Source organism: Choloepus didactylus, chromosome 12 (genome assembly GCF_015220235.1).
Source record: "Choloepus didactylus isolate mChoDid1 chromosome 12, mChoDid1.pri, whole genome shotgun sequence".
NCBI classification, from domain to species: Eukaryota; Metazoa; Chordata; class Mammalia; order Pilosa; family Megalonychidae; genus Choloepus; species Choloepus didactylus.
The window spans coordinates 831,718-852,247 of NC_051318.1; positions in this window are offsets into that span (position 1 = coordinate 831,718).

Sequence of the window (20,530 nt, forward strand, 5' to 3'; positions counted from 1 at the left end):
GTACCCAGTCAGTGTCTATGAGTTGGTTTAATCCAGCAGAATGGCTCCGTGGCCCCCGGTAGCCAGATGCTCGAACGCTCCTGCAGTGTTTGTTCCTGATTACTGCTCTCAGCAGGGGACTGAGGCTGGCCAGGGACTGAGGCCAGTGGTCTGAAGTGGTCTCTGGCCCTGGGTCCCTTCCCTGTGGTGTTGGGGACACAGCCTCCTGGGTGGCTCCAGGCCCGGGCCCTGGGGAGGCCGTTGCTCAGGGAGGGTCTGTTCTGGGCTCTCGGACAGCTCCGGTGGCTCAGGCTGAGGTGCCTGCCCTGCTCTCAGCAGGACACTGGCGCTGTTTGTCCCTGTCCCGGAGCCCCAGGATCTCAGAGCCCGGCTGGCACCCCCAGACCGGGCGAGAAAGAGCAAGCAGGCTGAGCGATGGAAAGCATTGCAGAAGCAGCCTCCAACATCTTCTGACACTGACTGCAAACACTGCAGTAACTGAACCCAATTCTGTCTCTGACTTCTGGAGCTGGGCAGAACCCAGGCTCAGGGCGTCCTCCACGGGGCTGCCCTCAGGCACCAGCCACAAGGTCAGAGACCCAGGCCACCCCACTTCTGACCAACTGGCTACAATTCCAGGGTTCCCACAACACCCTCAGGTTTGATGATTCGCTGGAAGAACTCACAGAACTCCCTGAAAGCGCTACACTTAGAATTGTAGCTTTATTTTAGTAAAAGTGTACTGTGCTGGTTTGAAACTTATGGACCCCAGAAGAGCCGTGATCTTTCAATCTGATCTTGTGGGTGGGACCTTTCAGTGTTTCCATGGAGATGTGACCCACCCAAACGTGGGAGAGACCTTTGATTAGATCATTTCCATGGAGATGTGGCCCACCTATTCAGGGTGGGTCTTCATTAGTTCACTGGAGTCCTTTAAGAGAGATCACAGAGAGAAGGAGCTCAAAAAAGTGGAGAGAGACATTTTGGAGACATGCTAAGATATGTAATCCAGAGTTTGATCCTGGGAGAAGCTAAGAGCCATCACAGACCCAGATGCTTGGAGACGCTTGGTGATGCAATCTTAAAGATGTTTGGAGATGCTGAGCTAAGAGATGAAGCCCAGAGTTTTCCCTGGAGAAGCTAAGAGAGGACCCCCAGATGCTTAGAGAGAAACACCCTGGGATAACAAGCAAGGACACACAGGAGCTGAGAGAGAGAAGCTAAGAGAGACAGAAGGCTGGAGACATTTTCGAGAAAGCCATTTTGAAACCAGAACCCAGGAGCAGAGGACCAGCAGATGACAGCCACTTGCCTTCCCATCTGACAGAGGTGTTCCGGACGCCATCAGCCTTTCTTCAGTGAAGGTATCCTCTTGTTGGTGCCTTAGTTTGGACACCTTTAAGGCCTTAGAACTGTAACTTTGTAGCCTAATAAACCCCCTTTATAAAAGCCAATCCACTTCTGGTATTTTGCATGATGGCAGCTTTAGCAAACCAGAAAAGATACACATAAGGAGCGGCCCAAAGAAGAGATGCAGAGGGCGAGGCAGGAGGGTCCCCAAGGTGGGCTCTGTCCTCTCCACGTGGCGTTGGCGTCCCCTCCGGCGCGGAGATCTCGTCATCAGCCATGGCAGCTCCCCGGCTTCAGTCCCGTGTGTGGGTCTCCTTAGAAGGCGGGATTGACAGAATCAGCGCCCCGGGGGTTGAGCCCAAGCTGAGCCCCACCCTGGAGGCCGGCAGGTGGGCAGAGACGACGTGGCCCCAGCCCCTCCCCCGGCCACCTGGCTGGGCTCTTGGGGGAGGCAGCTGCAGGTGAGGCCCCTCCCTCCTCTCATTAGCATATGATTAGCATATGAACCATCAGGTGTGGTCCTGGGACCATCACAGGAAATTCCAAAGGTGTGGAAGGGGCAGGGGCAAGACCAGCCCCATTTTCATTCCACGGCAGGGGTAAGAAGAAAACGCAGTCTAAGGGGGTGAGGGGTGACTGGGCCCAGGGAATGGGCAGTCTCGTGAAGCTAAGAGGGGCAGCACCCCTCGTTCCTGCCTCTGGATCAACTGCTTCACAGGCCCCAGGGGTCCAGGAGGGACTTAGTAAGCCGCATAATTGCCGAGACTTCCTGAGCACCTACTGTGTACTCTGTCCAGTTTTGAGGCCTTTACATCAATTCCTTTTATTCTTCTACCAACTCTCCAAGGTGGATTTGAATACTATTTCTATTTTACTGATGAAGCAACCGGAGCACAGAGATTTTAAATAAACTTCCCAGGGTTACACAGCGTGACTTAACATTCTCTGCAAAATTCTTTGAAAAGCGTCCCTTCTGCAGGGGGTCTGGTTCTCCCCCTTGGTTTGAGCCAGACTTAGAGACTCGGTTCTCACGAAAGGGATGTGGCAGAGATGAAGGGTGCCGCCCCCTGCCCAGTCCCTCTCGGCCCCTCGGGGCAGCAGTCGCCGGCTGGACCCAGGCAGCCCCGGGGGGGCCCACGTGGGCGGAACCGGACCCACCAGCACCCGCTCCCCGGGGCCGACAGAACCCACGGTTACTGCCTTCCTATCCACCAGCACAAGACTTTTTTTCTTTCTTCCTGGAAAGCAACTAAAGGTAGGAAGCCTGAATTAAAAGTAAAAAGTAGAAAATTCACATAGAAACCAATGAAGAATTGATACTAAAGATAAGCAATTAAATCTGCTAAATCAAATGAGATTAATGAGAAAATTAAACAAAGCGAGAGGATTTGACAAACCTTCCCGGTAGCCACGTAGCCTCCAGGCCCTGTCACCTGAGTCCCCAACGCCCACCAGACAAGCCCCTGGGAGATTTGCGGCAGACACTGGACACTGGGCACTGGCCGCGCCAGCTCCCGGCCTCACCCTGACTCGTTCAGAAAACGCGCGCGTCACATCGCCGCACGTGCCCCTCTGCTCGAGGCGTCTTCCCAGGGGTGCAGTGACCATCTCCCCGCAAACGTCATCAAGCCGGGGGATGTGTGGCCAGGGAACGTTTTTTTGACACACCTGATGGTTTTGATTAGGTCTATATTGGGAATGAGAACTCTTGGGGCGAATTGTGTACAGGTGTCTGTTGATTTATTCTTTGAATAAAATTGGTCAGAATAAGTTTCCCTAAACTAACAACTGCACACAACACACGGCTGTGCTGTTCGTCTTGCCCCACTTTCGGCTGGCACTCCCCCAAACAAAGGCAGATGTCAGAAGGAAAGTGCTGGCTCCACTGTCTCTTTTGGGGTCCTTCTTCAGCTTTTCAAATATGGTCATATTTTCCGAACCTTAACTGATTCAGAATTTTCCCTAGAAAACACCTTCCAGAGGTTTCCCTCTAAAGATTGTTTTAGAACTTGTCCACTTTCACTGTAGGCTGGCTCCTGGACGTGTTGCGCTGAGGCTGTATTTAAACTTGACTCTGTGTTGGAAAACGGCAATGTGGCCGGGGTGTTGTCAGGCAGCCAAGCGGGGCCAGCCCAGCTCAACGACGAGCCGGGGACAAAGCCGGGCCTGGAACCCCATGTCCTCGTTCCTGGTCTGGAGCTCTCCCGTTACACCACAGATTGAGCGGGTAGAGACAATCCAGGTTTCCGCAGTGTTACTACAAGGGAAACAGGAACAGCCGGCATCTGCCGAGTGCTTGCTCTGCGTCCTGCCCTGTCCTACGTTCTTTGTGCATCTTCACTTATTAGAGACATCACAAGGTCACCACCCCACCTGCGCCATGACGACACCGAGCACCTTGGCCAGCAGGTGACGGTACGGCTGGGACCGCCAGGCACCACCCCCCACCCGACACCTCTCAGCAGAAGGAGACCTGCCCGGGCCGGGAAAGCCAGCTGAGGGCTGGGCCCGACCGCGCGTGAAGACGGCACGTCCTCCTTTTACATAATCGCTAGTAATGAATCGCAATCTCGCTCCTTCTGAATTTTCTGAATACTATCATATTGTTTTTGCAACAATGTGAAAATATAAACTTTGCAATATTTTTGCACCTTTGTAAACTATATAGATGTAAAAATATTTAAGAGACTGCCCAAGCCATTGATAAAAGTGAAATAATTATAAAAAACATTTACAAAGGAGCTCATATATATATATAAAATCTACAGAAGTGAAAAGAAATTTAATATCCAAAACCACAGATGAAATAGAGGACTTTTAAGCATAAGTTGCAACAAATACTAAATATCGTTCTCAAATATATTCCAAACCTCATTTGACATGTATCTTATATTCTGTTCTATACACTACAAACAATTGGCCTAGCAATTATAATAAACGACTTTCCACTGGCAAACACAAGCCTTTGAAATGCACATTACATTCTGAGCGCTTTAAAATGATACGGAAACTGGGAAATAATCGATGACCGGACGACTGGACGGTCACCACCGAGGCTTCCTCCCGCGGATCCCCCCGGGCACTGTGGCTTCCCCGCCGCCTTCCAGGAACTCGGCCAGCTCCCCGCGGCCTCGATGCTCCCACAGTGACAGAGTCTCGGGACTGATCTGGCCAGTATTTGGACACCATGGAGCTTTAAAAAGGAAGAAAGGAATCCAAAGCATCAGTGGGTGCAGCCTTTCGGTGTCCATGAGCTCCAGGTCGGGGCGCACGGCCGGATGGACGCCACAGCCACGGCACTTCTGGGCAGGGAGGCGCCGGTCATTAGTGGACACTCTAGGTCGCAGGAAAGAATTAACCCGTTTCCACGGAGCCGCTGGCCTTGAAGGATCTGGCCGAGGAGGTCACCTCTGGAAAACCGAGAGAAGACAGCAGCCTGGAGCATGCACCTCAGGCCCTTCGAGCAGACGTCTTGCAATGTCCAGTTCGGGGTTTGCGCTTTGTCCTGCTTTCTCTCTCCTTCCAAGCAATCGAAGCAGAGGCAGAAACAAGCAGCTTCCAGCGACTGGGCATCACGGCGGCCCGGCCTGCTCGGCTGCCTGTCGGAAGCCTCCAGAAGGGACGCTCCAGCATGCACGGCGCCCGCTGGCCTGGGACGCTCCTTCCCATCCCATGGTCGCTGGGGAAGGACTTTGTGCTGTGCCACCCTGGGCCCAGACCTCTTCCTGAGAATCGAGGTGCGCCCCTGCCCCAATCGCGCTTTGGGGAGCCAGCCCCTCCAGGGGCCGGTTTGCGGCTTTTCCTTCTGGCCTCATGGCTCCTGATTCTCGTCTGAAGATGGCCACAGAGGCCTGCCTTGTGGGGTGGATGGAGGGGGGAGAAAGCCAGCACAGTGCCTGGAGACCCCGGGGGGGGGGGGCAGCGAGACGGCGCAGACCCTCTGCCTGTAGCTGGAGCATCTGCTCACTGGGAACAGCCCTTCCGCCCCATGGAGGGAAGAGGACATTTTTCTGCTTTCTAAATAGACCACATCAAACACCTGGTTACTCGACCATCCCTAAGAGACAAAGAACTGAGCTCTCGGCCAGGAAGGGTCCCTGGGCCACAGCCCGATGGCAGATGACGCAGCTGCAGCCGCAGGGACGTCGGTCCGAGGCGCTGACCGGGAACCCGCTGAGTCTGTGCGGCCGACATCCAGGGGTCCGTGCAGAGAGCCAGCCCGTCCTGAGAAGCAACGGGGAGCCGAGGAACAAAGGGGGGCTCTGGGAGGCAGCATCATGCTGTCTGTTTAAAATCGAACTAAATGCTGAGCTCAGTGCCTGGTGCGCGACAGGGTTCAGGCCATGTTTACCGATGAAATCCGTGAAGAATTAGAACATAAAGCAGATGCAGTTGTTCTCGAGGGTCCCGGGTGGAGACGCTGCCAGTGAATTCGTAGAGGAAATCAGGAAAAGTTTTACAAAGCTTTGCTAGATTTTGGTAAGCTGAAACGGGGCATGGGAAGACATTTCAGGAAACAGCTGAGTAAGGTAGTTTCCTAGCTGCTGAAACCCAGTGCCACGAAGCGGGCAGCTCAAAGCAACCGCAAGCTATTCTCTCCCAGTTCTGGGGACTGAAATCGGGGCATAGCGGGGCCTGCACCCTGTGGAGCTCCTGGGGCATCTGCACGATGCCTTTCCCTGGCCCTGGTGGTGGCCGGCCATCCGTGGCACCCTCGGCCCCAGCTGTCCCCCGGCCCTCTCCCGTGTCCAGTCTCCCCTTCTTACAAGGACACCACCGGCCACACTGGATTTAGGACACCACCATAACCGAGGGGGCCTCATCTTAAGGAATTGCATCTTCAAAGGCCCTATTTCCAAGCAAGGCCACCCCATGGGACAGACCCCGCTGGAACAGCCCCCCCTGGCGACAGGCAAAGGTGAGCAGGTTGCGGGAGGAGCAGGCAGTGGCTGGGTCTGCGGAGCCTCGCTGGGAGGGCCTGGAGGGCAGCTGGGGGCCGTCGCTGGAACCCAGGAGCTGTGTTAGACCAGGCAGGTGGGGGCTTCACTTCTGCTCCGTCCCCCCCAGCCCCTCCCTGCCTTGTTCTCTTTCTCTGCTGTACTCAATGCAGCACCGGGGGGCTGGTGGGCCTGGAAACATGCCGGGCAGGTAAGCGAGAGGCTGTGGTGGGCGGGCACGGCACGGAGAAGGCCTGGGGCTGTTCTCAACGAGAATGATGATAATGACAGAAACTTGAGGTCACTGTTCTGGGGGTGCTAAAACCAGCCAGTGGGTGGGCCAACCACAGGTTAGTAGAGCAAGGGCGAGAGGGCTGGACTCACTGCCCCATAGGGAAGGCAGGCCCCAGGTGAGGCCCTGGCTGTCCTGCCCTGCAGCGAGCTCCAGGCCCAGGCCCAGGAGCTGGATGCACACGCAGCAGCAGGGCCTATGGGGAGATGGGGCAGCTCCCGGACTGGACCCCCTCGGGGCCCCTGGGGCAAACACAGCCGGCTGGACTTGTCCACTGTTCTGACAGCGTAGAAAGCAGTGCTCAGACAGCCGAGCAGGCCAGTGCGTTCCGTTCCTGCAGAAACGGTCGGAAAGGCTGCTGTCCTGCCGCCTGCCCTGCCCACTCGCGCGCAAGCCAAGCACAGAGCCATGGCCCGTAGTTGGTGGGACCGGACTCCTGCCCACTGGCCTTGAAAGGCGCAAGTGTCATGGGTGGCCCAAGCACCAGGCACCACACCTGCATCCACATGGATCCAAACGGCCTTAGGGTGCAAGGAGCTGCGATTGTGAGCCTGAGAGAGGGCAGGTTTTTATTGTTTGTTTTATGAAAGTGAACACTAAGAAGATGATGAGCATCTTATCAAGTGAGGACTTCAGCAACAGAAGGGGCCAGCCCGTCTTCTGAAGAGCCGCTTGGCAACAGAGTGGTCCCTGTGCCTGCGGTGACTGAACTGGGTGGAGAGTGGCGCCCATGGCCTCCAGCTCCTCCGTCACTGACAGGCCTTCTGCCATCAGTTCTTGAACCCTTTCTCTGAGAGCCACGGGTTAGGGAACTGGGTTCCGCGTTCTGGCAGACATGAGGCCACCTCGAGAGCTCTGATAGCCGCTTCTCCTTCCCTGTCGCTGTTGGGGTGCCCTGGACCACAGGGGTGCAGGCCCCGTTTGGGAGCTGGACGTCCGTGGCACGGAGCCAGCCGGGCCGAGCTCTCACTGGAGTCGGCAGTGCTCTGGGCTGTGGAACCCTAATTCAGCCTCTGCCTCCACACAGGCCGGCGAGGAGGAAGGGCCAGGCCCCCGGGCACGGAGCGCTGGCGGGGCGCCCGGGTGGGTGGTGGGGTGCCTGCCCAGGTCCTGGGAGAGCAGCTCCGGGAGGGCCACCTGGAAGGAGCGGGCAAGGCAGGCGACAGGGTCCAACTATATCGGCCTCATCACTAAACCTCATCGCGCTCTAAGTGTGAAGGGGACAGACGAGTGCTCAGCTGCGAGAAAGGGCAACAGCGGACCGGAGGTGGAGGGCGCTCTGCGCCCGCGGGGCGCGCGGAGCTGGGTGGGCGCTGCGAGCCCCCGGCCGTGGCTGTGGCGGCTCCACGCAAAAACCCTTTGCGCGAGGCCCTGCCCGCCCCTCGGCGTGTCCCTCCTCCCCACGGGGGGCGCCCACCAGCAGCCAGGGCGTGGCCGCCTCGGTTCCACGGGCCTCCCAGCGCGCAGGCCTCCCAGCCGGCGCCCTCGCTCCTGGGGGCTCTGGGGAGCGGCAGCGACTCCCAGGGCCGACCCGCGCGTCCTCAGCCGCCACCGCGCACCGAGATGCGGGCCGGGCGAGCCGGGCCTTCCCCGCGGTAGAAAGCAGGGAGGCGCTGGCACCCGGCGCCCAGTGTCCCTGCTGAGACCGCCGCGCCCTCGCGCCCCGCAGTCCAGAGCCGTCGGCGCAGCGGCGCGATGGACGGAGGAGGGTCTGGGCGCGCAGCCCGGGCGTCCCCTTTGCAGCAGGAAGAGGAAGGCGACAGGCGGCAGGCCCGCGCGCATCTGCTCCGGGAGGGGTTAAATGCTCTCCTGACCCTCCGAGGGCACCGAAGTGGGTGGCTTTTAGTTAGCAGCAATTCAGGCTGGCGAATCGCCAAGTTCCCCATCTGCCTCTTCCAGGGGAGCCTGGGGAGGCGGCGCCGATTCAAGTTCCCATGGAGGGACTTAGGAAGGCTGGGCCCCAGCCTCAGCTCCATCACACACAGAGCCTAGGTTCAGGACAAGTCAGAGTAAGATTTCCCACTGCTTTGTTTTGGGGGGCGGGGGTGGGGAGTGGGGGTGGGTGGGACAGGGTGGGATGGGGAAACGGCAGAACTAGACACCAGCTCATCTTGAAGAAATTTTGGAGTTGCTTGGCTGCGGGCCAGGGGTGGCTGGGTGTCCGCAGTCCCCCAAGGGGCTCCCCCGCCATGCCCAGTGTCCTCACGTGCCAGGACACCCCAGAGCCTGTTCACGGAGGCCCACGACATGTTACGAAATGGGAACTGGCAAGGCTTTCTTTCCAAGCTGCCAGGCGGGAGGGGCGGGAATGGAGACCCAGGGGAGGCGACAGCGGTGACTCAGAGGCCTGGAGAGCTGCCCTGGGCAGAGCCCCCACTGTGCCACCTGGCCTTGGAGCCCACGCAGTGCTGGCACCTGGCCTGACTGCTCAGGTGTGCCAGTTACATCACGCTCAGCAACGAGCTGCACACAGCACAGAAGCTGCCTGCTCCTTCCCAACCACCAGACTTGGATGAAAACTCTGAGGCTGCTGGATGTAAATCAAACTCCACGTTTTACCCTAAATTTATACTCCGTATTATGCACAGTTTTACAGCAGAATATCCACCAAACAAGAAAATCATTTCCTTGGTTCATTCAAGAAACATCTAGTTATAAAAGGATTCATATTTTAACTATCTCAAAAAACTGGAATCTGGAAGTCAGCGTGACATACTTGCTTATACTCATGTTAGAGAATGAAATCAGATTATCTCTAATATATTAGATACCAAGATCCTGTTGACATTAAAACCAGTCAGAGCCACCAGAAGCCCAGCTCCCCAGTGCAGCGTTGAGAGGGAAGGGTAAGAAACAGTTCAATTATTCACAGGCGGAGGCAACTGGAGCGGCCGGTGTCTCCTTGTCCATGATCGGATAAGTGCACAGTTTATTTTTACAACTTTTGGATTAGGAGGCACATAGGGAGAAGTCAAAGGGGCAGAGGAAAATCCACCACCATTATCAATTATTCTTTTTAAGAAACTAACTTTATCACCTCTCTCTCGGTAAAAAATTTCAAGAGCAAAAATGCCAATACCATATTCCTAAGTAACAAAAGATTCAAAGAAGAAATAATAATGGATAGCATTTAAATATCTACAAATAAACTCAAAACACACAGAACAATACAGAGAAAACTGAAAAGATATAAAGACAAATCCACAATCATATTAAAGTTTTTAACAAATGTTCTAGTTTGCTAAAGCTGCCGGAATGCAAAACACCAGAAATGGACTGGCTTTTATAAAGGGGGTTTATTTGGTTACACAGTTACAGTCTTAAGGCCATAAAATGTCCAAGGTAAGTCATCAACAATCGGGTACCTTCACTGGAGGATGGCCAATGGTGTTCGGAAAACCTCTGTCATCTGGGAAGGCACATGGCTGGTGTCTGCTCCAAGTTCTGGTTTCAAAATGGCTTTCTCCCAGGACATTTCAATTCTAGGCTGCAGCTCCTCAAAAATGTCACTCTTAGTTGCTCCTGCGGTGTTTGTCCTCTCTTAGATTCTCTGGAACAAGAGTCTGCTTTCAAAGGCTGTCTTCAAATTGTCTCTCATCTGCATATCTTCTCTCAGCTTCTGTGCATTCTTCAAAGTGTCCCTCTTGGCTGTAGCAAGCTTGCTCCTTCTGTCTGAGCTTATATAGTGCTCCAGTGAACTAATCAAGGCCCATGCAGAATGGGCAAGGCCACACCTCCATGGAAATTATCCAATCAGAGTCATCAGCCACGGTTGGGTGGGGCACGTCTCCATGGAAACACTCAAAGAATTACAATCTAATCAACACTGATCATCTGCCCACACAAGATTACATCAAAGATAATGGCATTTGGGGGACATAATATATTCAAACTGGCATACTCAGTAACTGACACAAGCAGATAAAAACTTAGAAAAGCTATAGATGATCTCAACAAGGTGAATGATTACCTACCTAACATGCTGAACATTGCATCCAGTAACTACAGAAAACACATTATTTTCAAGTGTAAAGGAAAAATTTATCAAAAAAAGATCACATGCTAGGCCATAAATCAAGTATGAACAAACACAAAAGGATTGATATACACAGTATATTTCCTGACTGCAGTGGAATAGCTTGATAGCAATAACAAAAAGATAACCAGAAAATCATATGTTTAGTAGTTCACCTCTGACAATCCATGGGTCAAAGAAGAAATCACGATGGAAATTAGAAAGCACTTTGAACTGAATGATAATGAAAATATATAAAACTTATGGATACAGCTAAAGCTGTGCTTATATGGAAAGACAGATGAACATATTGAATAAATACATTTAAGTGAATATATTCAAAAAGAAGAGAGGCTGAAAATAAATGATAATAAACTTCTACTTCAAAAGTTGGAAAAAGAAGCACAAATTAAACCCCCAGAAAGTAGGAGGAAAGAAATAACAAAGAGAGAGCAAATATCAATGAAATAGAAAACAAACATATAATAAAAAAATAAACTATCTCCAAAATAGGTTCTTGAAACAGCTAATAAAATTCATAATGCTCAGCAAGACTAAAGAAGGAAAAACGGAAAAAAAAAAAACATATATTATCCATACCTGTTTCCAGATATTGAAAACACAAGAGAATATTAAGGAGAACAATGCTGTGCCAATAAATTAGAAAATTTAGATGAAATGGACAAAGGCCTTCAAAAATAGAATGTATCAAAACTGGCACAAGAAGAAATAGAGCATCTGACTAGTCCTATATCTATTAAAGGAATTGGACCTACAATTTAAATCCTTCCCAGGTCTTGTTAGTTTTGCTCAGAATTCTTCCAAATGTTTAAGGAAGAAAGAACATCAATCTTCCACAAACTCTTCCAGACACAGAAAGAGGAGGAACATGTCCCCATCTGTCTCATGGGGCCCGTAGAGCCCTGTGACCAAAACCTGATGAGGACAATACAAGAAAGTTACATGGTAACCTGTCTCATGAACATAGACACAAAAATTCTAAATGATATATTAACAAATCTAAATGAGAGGGATATAAAAAAGATAATACATCAGAACCAGTGCATTTATTCCAGGAATGCAAGGTTGTATTGACATTTGAAATTCTCCACATTAAGCAAATAATGGAGGGAAAACTTTAGATAGATATAGAAAAAAACATTTGACACAATTCTGTACTCATTCATGATTTGAAATAATCATACTAAACCAGGAGCAGAAGGGAAATTTCTTAATTTGACATATGACATCAAAACATGTCTAGTGAAAGATCAAAAGCTTCTCCTCCTTCCACACATTTGGGAGAACATAAGCTGGCTCCTCAATGTTGCAATAAAGCAAGAAGAAGATATAATCTGTCACTAATCACAGATTATGTAACCACTGATTTAGAAAATACAAAAGAATCTACAGATAAATGTTAGAATTAATAAGTAAATTTAGCAATGTCACTCATCAAAGTACAAAAACATACAAAACTTGCTAACAAGAGACCTGCCCTACTTGAGATACTAAAGGGAACCCTCCTGACAGAAAAACAAAGAAAGGAGAGAGATGGAGAAAGGTTCAGTACTAAAACGATTCAGAATGAATACATTAAAGGACATCAAGAGAGAGAGGGAAAAAATATATCACACAAACATAAACCAAAGGATAAGATGGCTGTTCAAGAAATACCTTCACATTAATAATGTCGAATGCAAATGGATTAAACTCCCCAATCAAAAGATATAAATTGGCAGAATGGATCAAAAAAAAAATGAACCATTAATATGTTGCACACAAGAGACTCATCTTAGACACAGGGACACAAAGAAATTGAAAGTGAAAGGATGGAAAAAAATATTTCATGCAAGCTACAGCCAAAAGAAAGCAGGAGTAGCAATATTAATCTCAGATAAAATAGACTTTAAATGCAAGGATGTTATGAGAGACGAAGAAGCCCACTACACACTAACAAAAGGGGCAATTCAACAAGAAGAAATAACAATCATAAATGTTTATGCACCCAATCAAGGTGTCACAATATACATAAGAGAAACACTGGCAAAACTAAAGGAAGCAATTGATGTTTCTACAATGTGCCGGTTTCGATGTATTATGTCCCCCAAATGCCATTATCTTTGATGTAATCTTGTCTGGGCAGACCTATCAGTGTTAATTAGATTGGAATTCTTTGAGTGTTTCCATGGAATGTGCCCCACCCAACTGTGGGTGATAACTGATGAGATATTTCCATGGAGGCGTGGCCCCACACAGGGTGGGCCTTGATCAGTGGAGCCATATAAATGGGCTGACAAACAGAAGGAACTCAGTGCAGCTGCAGCTGTGAGGGACATTTTGAAGAGGAGCTGCAGCCAAGAGGGACACTTTGAAGAAAGCACAGGAGCTGCAGATGAGAGACAGTTTGAAGACGGCCATTGAAAGCAGACTCTTGCTCTGGAGAAGCTGAGAGAGGACAAATATCCCAAGTGCAACTAAGAGTGACATTTTTGAGGAACTGCAGCCTAGAGAGGAACGTCCTGGGAGAAAGCCATTTTGAAACCAGAACTTGGAGCAGATGCCAGCCACGTGCCTTCCCAGCTAACAGAGGTTTTCCAGACACCATTGGCCATCCTCCAGTGAAGGTACCCGATTGCTGATGTGTTACCTTGAACACCTTATGGCTTTAAGACTTTAACTGTATAACCAAATAAACCCCTTTTTATAAAAGTCAATCCATCTCTGGTATTTTGCATTCTGGCAGCATTAGAAAACTAAAACACACAATAATTGTGGGAGACTTCAACACATCACTGTCTCCTATAGATAGATCAACCAGACAGAAGACCAATAAGGAAATTGAAAACCTAAAGAATCTGATAAATGAATTGGATTTAACAGACATGTATAGAATATTACATCCCAAATCACCAGGATACACATTCTTCTCTAGTGCTCACGGAACTTTCTCCAGAATAGATCATATGCTGGGACACAAAACAAGCCTCAATAAACTTAAAAAAACTAAAAATATTCAAAGCACATTCTCTGACCACAATGGAATGCAATTAGAAGTCAATAACCATCAGCAACTTAGAAAATTCACAAATACCTGGAGGTTTTAAACAACACGCTCCTAAACAATCAGTGGGTTAAAGAAGAAATAGCAAGAGAAATTGCTAAATATATAGAGACGAATGAAAATGAGAACACAACATACCAAAACCTATGGGATGCAGCAAAAGTGGCAATGACAGGGAAATTTATAGCACTAAATGCATACATTAAAAAAGGAAGAAAGAGCCCAAATCAAAGAACTAATGGATCAACTGAAGAAGCTAGAAAATGAACAGCAAACCAATCCTAAACCAAGTAGAAGAAAGAAATAAGGATTAAAGCAGAAATAAATGACAGAGAACAACAACAACAAAAAAAAAACAATAGGATAAATAACACCAAAAGTTGGTTCTTTGAGAAGATCAACAAGATTGACAAGGCCCTAGCTAGACTGACAAAATCAAAGAGGGAAGATCCATATAAACAAAATAATGAATGAGAAAGGTGACATTACTGAGGATCCCGAAGAAATTAAAAAAATTATAAGAGGATACTATGAACAACTGTATGCCAACAAACTGGATAATGTAGAGGAAATGGACAATTTCCTGGAAACATATGAACAACCTAGACTGACCAGAGAAGACACAGAAGACCTCAACACCAATCACAATCAAAGAGACCCAATCTCAGTCATCAAAAAGCTTCCCACAAATAAATGCCCAGGGCTAGATGGCTTCACAAGGGAATTCTACCAAACTTTCCAAAAAGAACTGACACCAATCTTACTTAAACTCTTTAAAACATCGAAGAAAATGGAACACTACCTATTTTATGAAGCTAACATCAATGTAATACCGAAACCAGGCAAAGATGCTACAAAAAAGGAAAACTACAGGCCTATCTCCCTAATGAATATAGATACAAAAATTCTCAACAAAATACTTGCAAATCGAATCCAAAGACACATTTAAAAAATCGTACACCATAACCAAGGGGGGGTTCATTCCAGGCATGCAAGGATGGTTCAACATAAGAAAATCAATCGATGTATTACAACACATTAACAAATCAAAAGAGAGAAATCAAATGATCATCTCAATAGATGCTGAAAAAGCATTTGACAAAATCCAACATCCCTTTTTGATAAAAACACTTCAAAAGGTAGGAATTGAAGGAAACTTCCTCAATATGATAAAGAGCATATATGAAAAACCCACAGCCAGCATAGTACTCAATGGTGAGAGACTGAAAGCCTTCCCCCTAAGATCAGGAACAAGACAAGGATGCCCACTGTCACCACTGTTATTCAACATTGTGCTGGAAGTGCTAGCCAGGGCAATCCGGCAAGACAAAGAAATAAAAGGCATCCACGTTGGAAAGGAAGAAGTAAAACTGTCATTGTTTGCAGATGATATGATCTTATATCTGGAAAACCCTGAGAAATCAACGATACAGCTACTAGAGCTAATAAATTTAGCAAAGTACAGGATACAAGATTAATGCACATAAGTCAGTAATGTTTCTATATGCTAGAAATGAACAAACTGAAGAGACACTCAAGAAAAAGGTACCATTTTCAGTAGCAACTAAAAAAATCAAGTTCCTAGGAATAAACTTAACGAAAGATGTACAAGACCTATACAAAGAAAACTACATAACTCTACTAAAAGAAATAGAAGGGGACCTTAAAAGATGGAAAAATATTCCATGTTCATGGATAGGAAGGCTAAATGTCATTAAGATGTCAATTCTACCCAAACTCATCTATAGATTTAATGCAATCCCAATCAAAATTCCAACAACCTACTTTGCAGACTTGGAAAACCTAGTAATCAAATCTATTTGGAAAGGGAAGATGCCTCAAATTGCTAAAGACACTCTATAAAAGAAAAACGAAGTGGGAGGACGTGCACTCCCTGACTTTGAAGCTTATTATAAAGCCACAGTAGTCAAAACAGCATGGTTGTAGCACAAAAATAGACATATTGATCAATGGACTCGAATTGAGAATTCGGAGATAGACCCCCACATATATGGCTGACTGATCTTTGATAAGGCCCCCAAAGTCACTGAACTGGGACATAATACTCTTTTCAACAAATGAGGCTGGGAGAGTTGGGTATCCATATCCAAAAGAATGAAAGAGGACCCCTACCTCACACCATACCCAAAAATTACCTCAAAATGGATCAAAGATCTCAATATAAAAGACAGTACCATAAAACTCCTAGAAGATAACATAGGGAAACATCTTCAAGACCTTGTATTAGGCGGCCACTTCCTAGACTTTACACCCAAAGCACAAGCAACAAAAGAAAAAATAGATAAATGGGAATTCCTCAAGCTTAGAAGTTTCTATACCTCAAAGGAATTTGTCAAAAAGGTAAAGAGGCAGCCAACTCAATGGGGAAAATATTTCTGGAAACCATGTATCTGACAAAAGGCTGACATCTTGCATATATAACAAAATCCTACAACTCAATGACAATAGTACAGACAGCCCAATTATAAAATGGGCAAAAGATATGAAAAGACAGTTCTCTGAAGAGGAAATACATATGGCTAAGAAACACATGAAAAAATGTTCAGCTTCACTAGCTGTTAGAGAGGTGCAAATTAAGACCACAATGAGATACCATCTCACACCAATTAGAATGGCTACCATTAAACAAACGGGAAACTACAAATGCTGGAGAGGATGTGGAGAAATTGGAACTCTTATTCATTGTTGGTGGGAATGTATAATGGTTCAGCCATTCTGGAATTCAGTCTGGCGGTTCCTTAGAAAACTAGATATAGAGTTACCCTTCGATCCAGCGATTGCACTTCTTAGTATATACCCAGAAGATCTGAAAGCAGTGACACGAACAGATACCTGTATGCCAATGTTCACAGCAACATTATTCACAATTGCTAAGAGATGGAAACAACCCAGATGTCCTTCAACAGATGAGTGGATAAACGAAATGTGGTATATACACATGATGGAATACTACGCGGCAGTAAGAAGGAACAATGTCATGAAACATATGACAACATGGATAAACCATGAAGATATAATGCTGAGCAAAATAAGCCAGGTACAAAAAGAGAAATATTATATGCTACCACTAATGTGAACATTGAAAAATGTAAAACAAATGGTTTACAACGTAGAATGTAGGGGAACTAGTGATAGAGAACAATTAAGGAAGAGGGAACAATAATCCAATAAGAACAGATAAGCTATCGTGGGTAAATTTAACATTCTGAGAATGCCCAGCAATGACTATAGTCTGTTAATTTCTGATGGGTATAGTAGGAACAAGTTCACAGAAATGTGGGTATATTAGGTTACTTTCTTGGGGTAGAGTAGAAACATGTTGGAAGTAAAGTAGTTATTTTAGGTTAGTTGTCTTTTTCTTACTCCCTTGTTATGGTCTGTTTGAAATGTTTTTTTATTGTATGTTTTTTTAATTTTTTAATTTTTTTCAATTTTTTATATAGTCGATTTAAAAAAAAAAAGAATTAAAAAAAAACGAAAAAAATACGCAGAGCCCCCTTGAGGAGCTGGTGGAGAATGCAGGGGTATTGGCCTGCCCAACCCTGATGGTTGCTAATGTCCTCACAGACATAGGGGACTGGTGGTTTGATGGGTTGAGCCCTCTACCACAGGACTTGCCCTTGGGAAGACTGTTGCTGCAAAGGAGAGGCTAGGCCTCCCTATAATTGTGCCTAAGATCCTCCTCCTGAATGCCTCTTTGTTGCTCACATGTGGCCCTCTCTCTAGCTAAGCCAACTTGGCATGTGAAATCCCTGCCCTCCCCCCTACATGGGATCAGACACCCAGGGGAGTGAATGTTCCTGGCAAAGTGGAATATGACTCCTGGGGAGGAATGTAGACCTGGCATTGTGGGATGGAGAACATCTTCTTGACCAAAAAGGGGATGTGAAAGAAAATGAAATAAGCTACAGTGGCAGAGAGATTCCAAAAGGAGTCAAGAGGTCACTCTGATGGGCACTCTTACGCACAATATAGACAACCCTTTTTAGGTTCTAGTGAATTGGAGTAGCTAGCAGTAAATACCTAAAGCAATCAAACTGCAGCCCAGGACCCATGAATCTTGAAGATGATTGTATAAAAATGTAGCTTATGAGGGGTGACAATGTGATTGGGAAAGCCATATGGACCACACTCCCCTTCGTGTAGTTTATGGATGGATGAGTAGAGAAATGGGGGAAAGAAAACAAACAAAGGCACCCATGTTCTTTTTTACTTTAATTGTTCTTTTTCACATTAATTATTATTCTTGTTATTTTTGTGTGTGTGGTAATGAAGGTGCCAGGGATTGATTTTGGTGGTGAATGTACAACTATGTGGTGGTACTGTGAACAATCGAATGTACACTTTGTTTTGTTGGACTGCATGGTATGTGAATATATCTCAATAAAATGAAAAAAACGGAAAAAAAAAGTTCATGCCGTCTGCAAACAGTGATGTTTTACTTCCTCCTTTCCAATTTGGATGCCTTTTATTTCCTTTTCTTGCCTAATTCCTCTGGCAAGTATTTCCAGTAGAATGTTGAATAGCAGTGTTGAAAGGGTGTTGAAAAGACCCTTTCTTTTTCCTGAATTCAGGGAGAAGGCATTCAATCTTTTGCTAATGAGTATGTTGGCTGTGGGTATTACATATACGCCCTTTATCATGTTAAGAAGTTACCTTCTATGCCATTTTGGATGTATTATGTCCCCCAAAATGCTGTACTCTTTAATGCAATCTTGTGGGGGGGGGCAACATATTAGTGTTGATTGAGTTGGAACCTTTGGATTAGGTTGTTTCCACCCAAGTGTGGGTAAAGATTTGATTAGATTATTTCCATGGAGGTGTGGCCCTGCCCATTCAGCATGGGTCTTGATTAGTTTACTGGAGCCCTATAAAAGCTCACAAACAGAAGGTCCTCAGAGCAGTTGCAGCTTAAGACAGAAATTATGTAGAATGCTATTTTGAAATGCAACCTAGGAGCAAGCAGACACCAGCTGCGTGCCTTCCCAGCTAACAGGTTTTCCAGATGCCATCAGCCATCCTTCAGCAAAGGTACCCTATCGCCGATGCCTTAATTTGGACATTTTCATGGTCTTAAGACTGTAACTTTGTAACCAAATAAACCCCCTTTATAAAAGCCAATCCAATTCTGGTATTTTGCCTTCTGGCAGTATTAGTAAACCAAACACCTTCTATTTCTATTTTTCTGAGTTTTTTTTTTTTTTTTTTTTTTTTTTAATCATGAATGTTACGCGATCTTTTAAACCCTGGTACTTTTTACATGGTTTCACATCTGGGAGGCACTTAGTAAATGTAACTAAGAATAAGAGTAATGAAAATAATAGCTAAGATCTATTGAATTTTAACTTTAGCACAGGCCTTCTGTTAAGCAAAATTTTATCCTTTTTCAAAATTATGAAGACAAGTTCACGTAGCATATGCATAAATTATAAAGAGCTTTAAAAAATGAAATGAACATGTGTATACCAACAACCTAATGCAAGAACATTAGCAGTATCTTCAGTGCACCCTGATTTCCCTCCTGAGGGACAATCTTAAATTCTGTGTAAATTATTGGTTACATATCCCTTATAGCTCTACCACATATACATGTATCCATAATAATGTATAATTCTGCCTTACTCTTTATAAAAACTTTCTATAAATGGAATCATAATACATTATTGTGACTTTCTTTTATTGCTTATCATTGATTTTGAAAACCATTTATTTTTTCACTGCTGTATTCAACTATGTGAATATATCTCAAAACATCTGAGCTACTATTAATCAGGACAGACAAGTTATGCTGAGGAAATAACCCTTAAGGGGAGGCTTGAGAGACCAACATTGAGTTTCCAAGGTAAAGTCCTAGGAATATCAACTTTTGGGAATCATGTATGGTAAAAAGATCTAGGGGAGGAAGTAAAAAGGAGTTTTGCCAGCGAAGCAGAAGGAAAACCAGTAGGATGCCACGGAAGCCTGGAGAGAACAGTATTTCCAACAGTAGAGTGTGGAGTGGTATTTTATATTTCAAGTAAAATAAGGATAGAGAATAATTCAGTGGATCTGACAACATACAAGGTTGGTGGGGATGCCATCAAGATGAGCTTTGTGCAGTGGTGAGAGGGTGAGGCCATACTGGGACACCGAGAGAGAATGGGAGGCCACGCAGTAAAGACAGCATGTGTGAGCAACAGTGAAAGGGAGCAGAGAAACGGAGCTCTTAGGAACTGGGAGGTGAAGCATTCCTGAAATATTGTCAACATTAAAACACTGTGTATGCTGTTGAGAATAATGCAGAGAGGGCAGCGTTTTAAAAATTTTTTTAAGCTTTTTATTTTGAAATACTTTCAATCTTACAGGACATTATAAAATAACACAAACCCCCCATACAGAGAATTCCAACATGACCTAATATCCTCAGATATCCCATCCCACCGCCAGTGTTAACATTTTCTCACATCTGCCGTATCATTCTATCTATCCATCTGTCTACTATTTATCAATTCATTTTCTGAACACTTGGTGTAGGTTGTACACATCATGCTCTCTGAACACGTAACACTGCCATGTATATTTCCCAAGATCAAGATATTCACTTATGTATACACATTAAATTCAGTGATCAAGTTCAAGAACTTTTAACATTGATATAAAGCTTAGTGTACTTTTTTTTTTTTTTTTAACATGTCCCAATAATATCCTTTGGAACTTTCCCTTTGTCAGATCCCATCCAGGATCATGCATTTTTAACTGTCACTGTCTCTTTGGTTGCTCATTCTCTCCCACACACCTCAACTGTGGGAACATACATAAAAAAACATCAACTTTAATGAGTACCCTCACCACCCTCCACTACTAGAACTTTTCCTGCAACCCAAACAGAAACT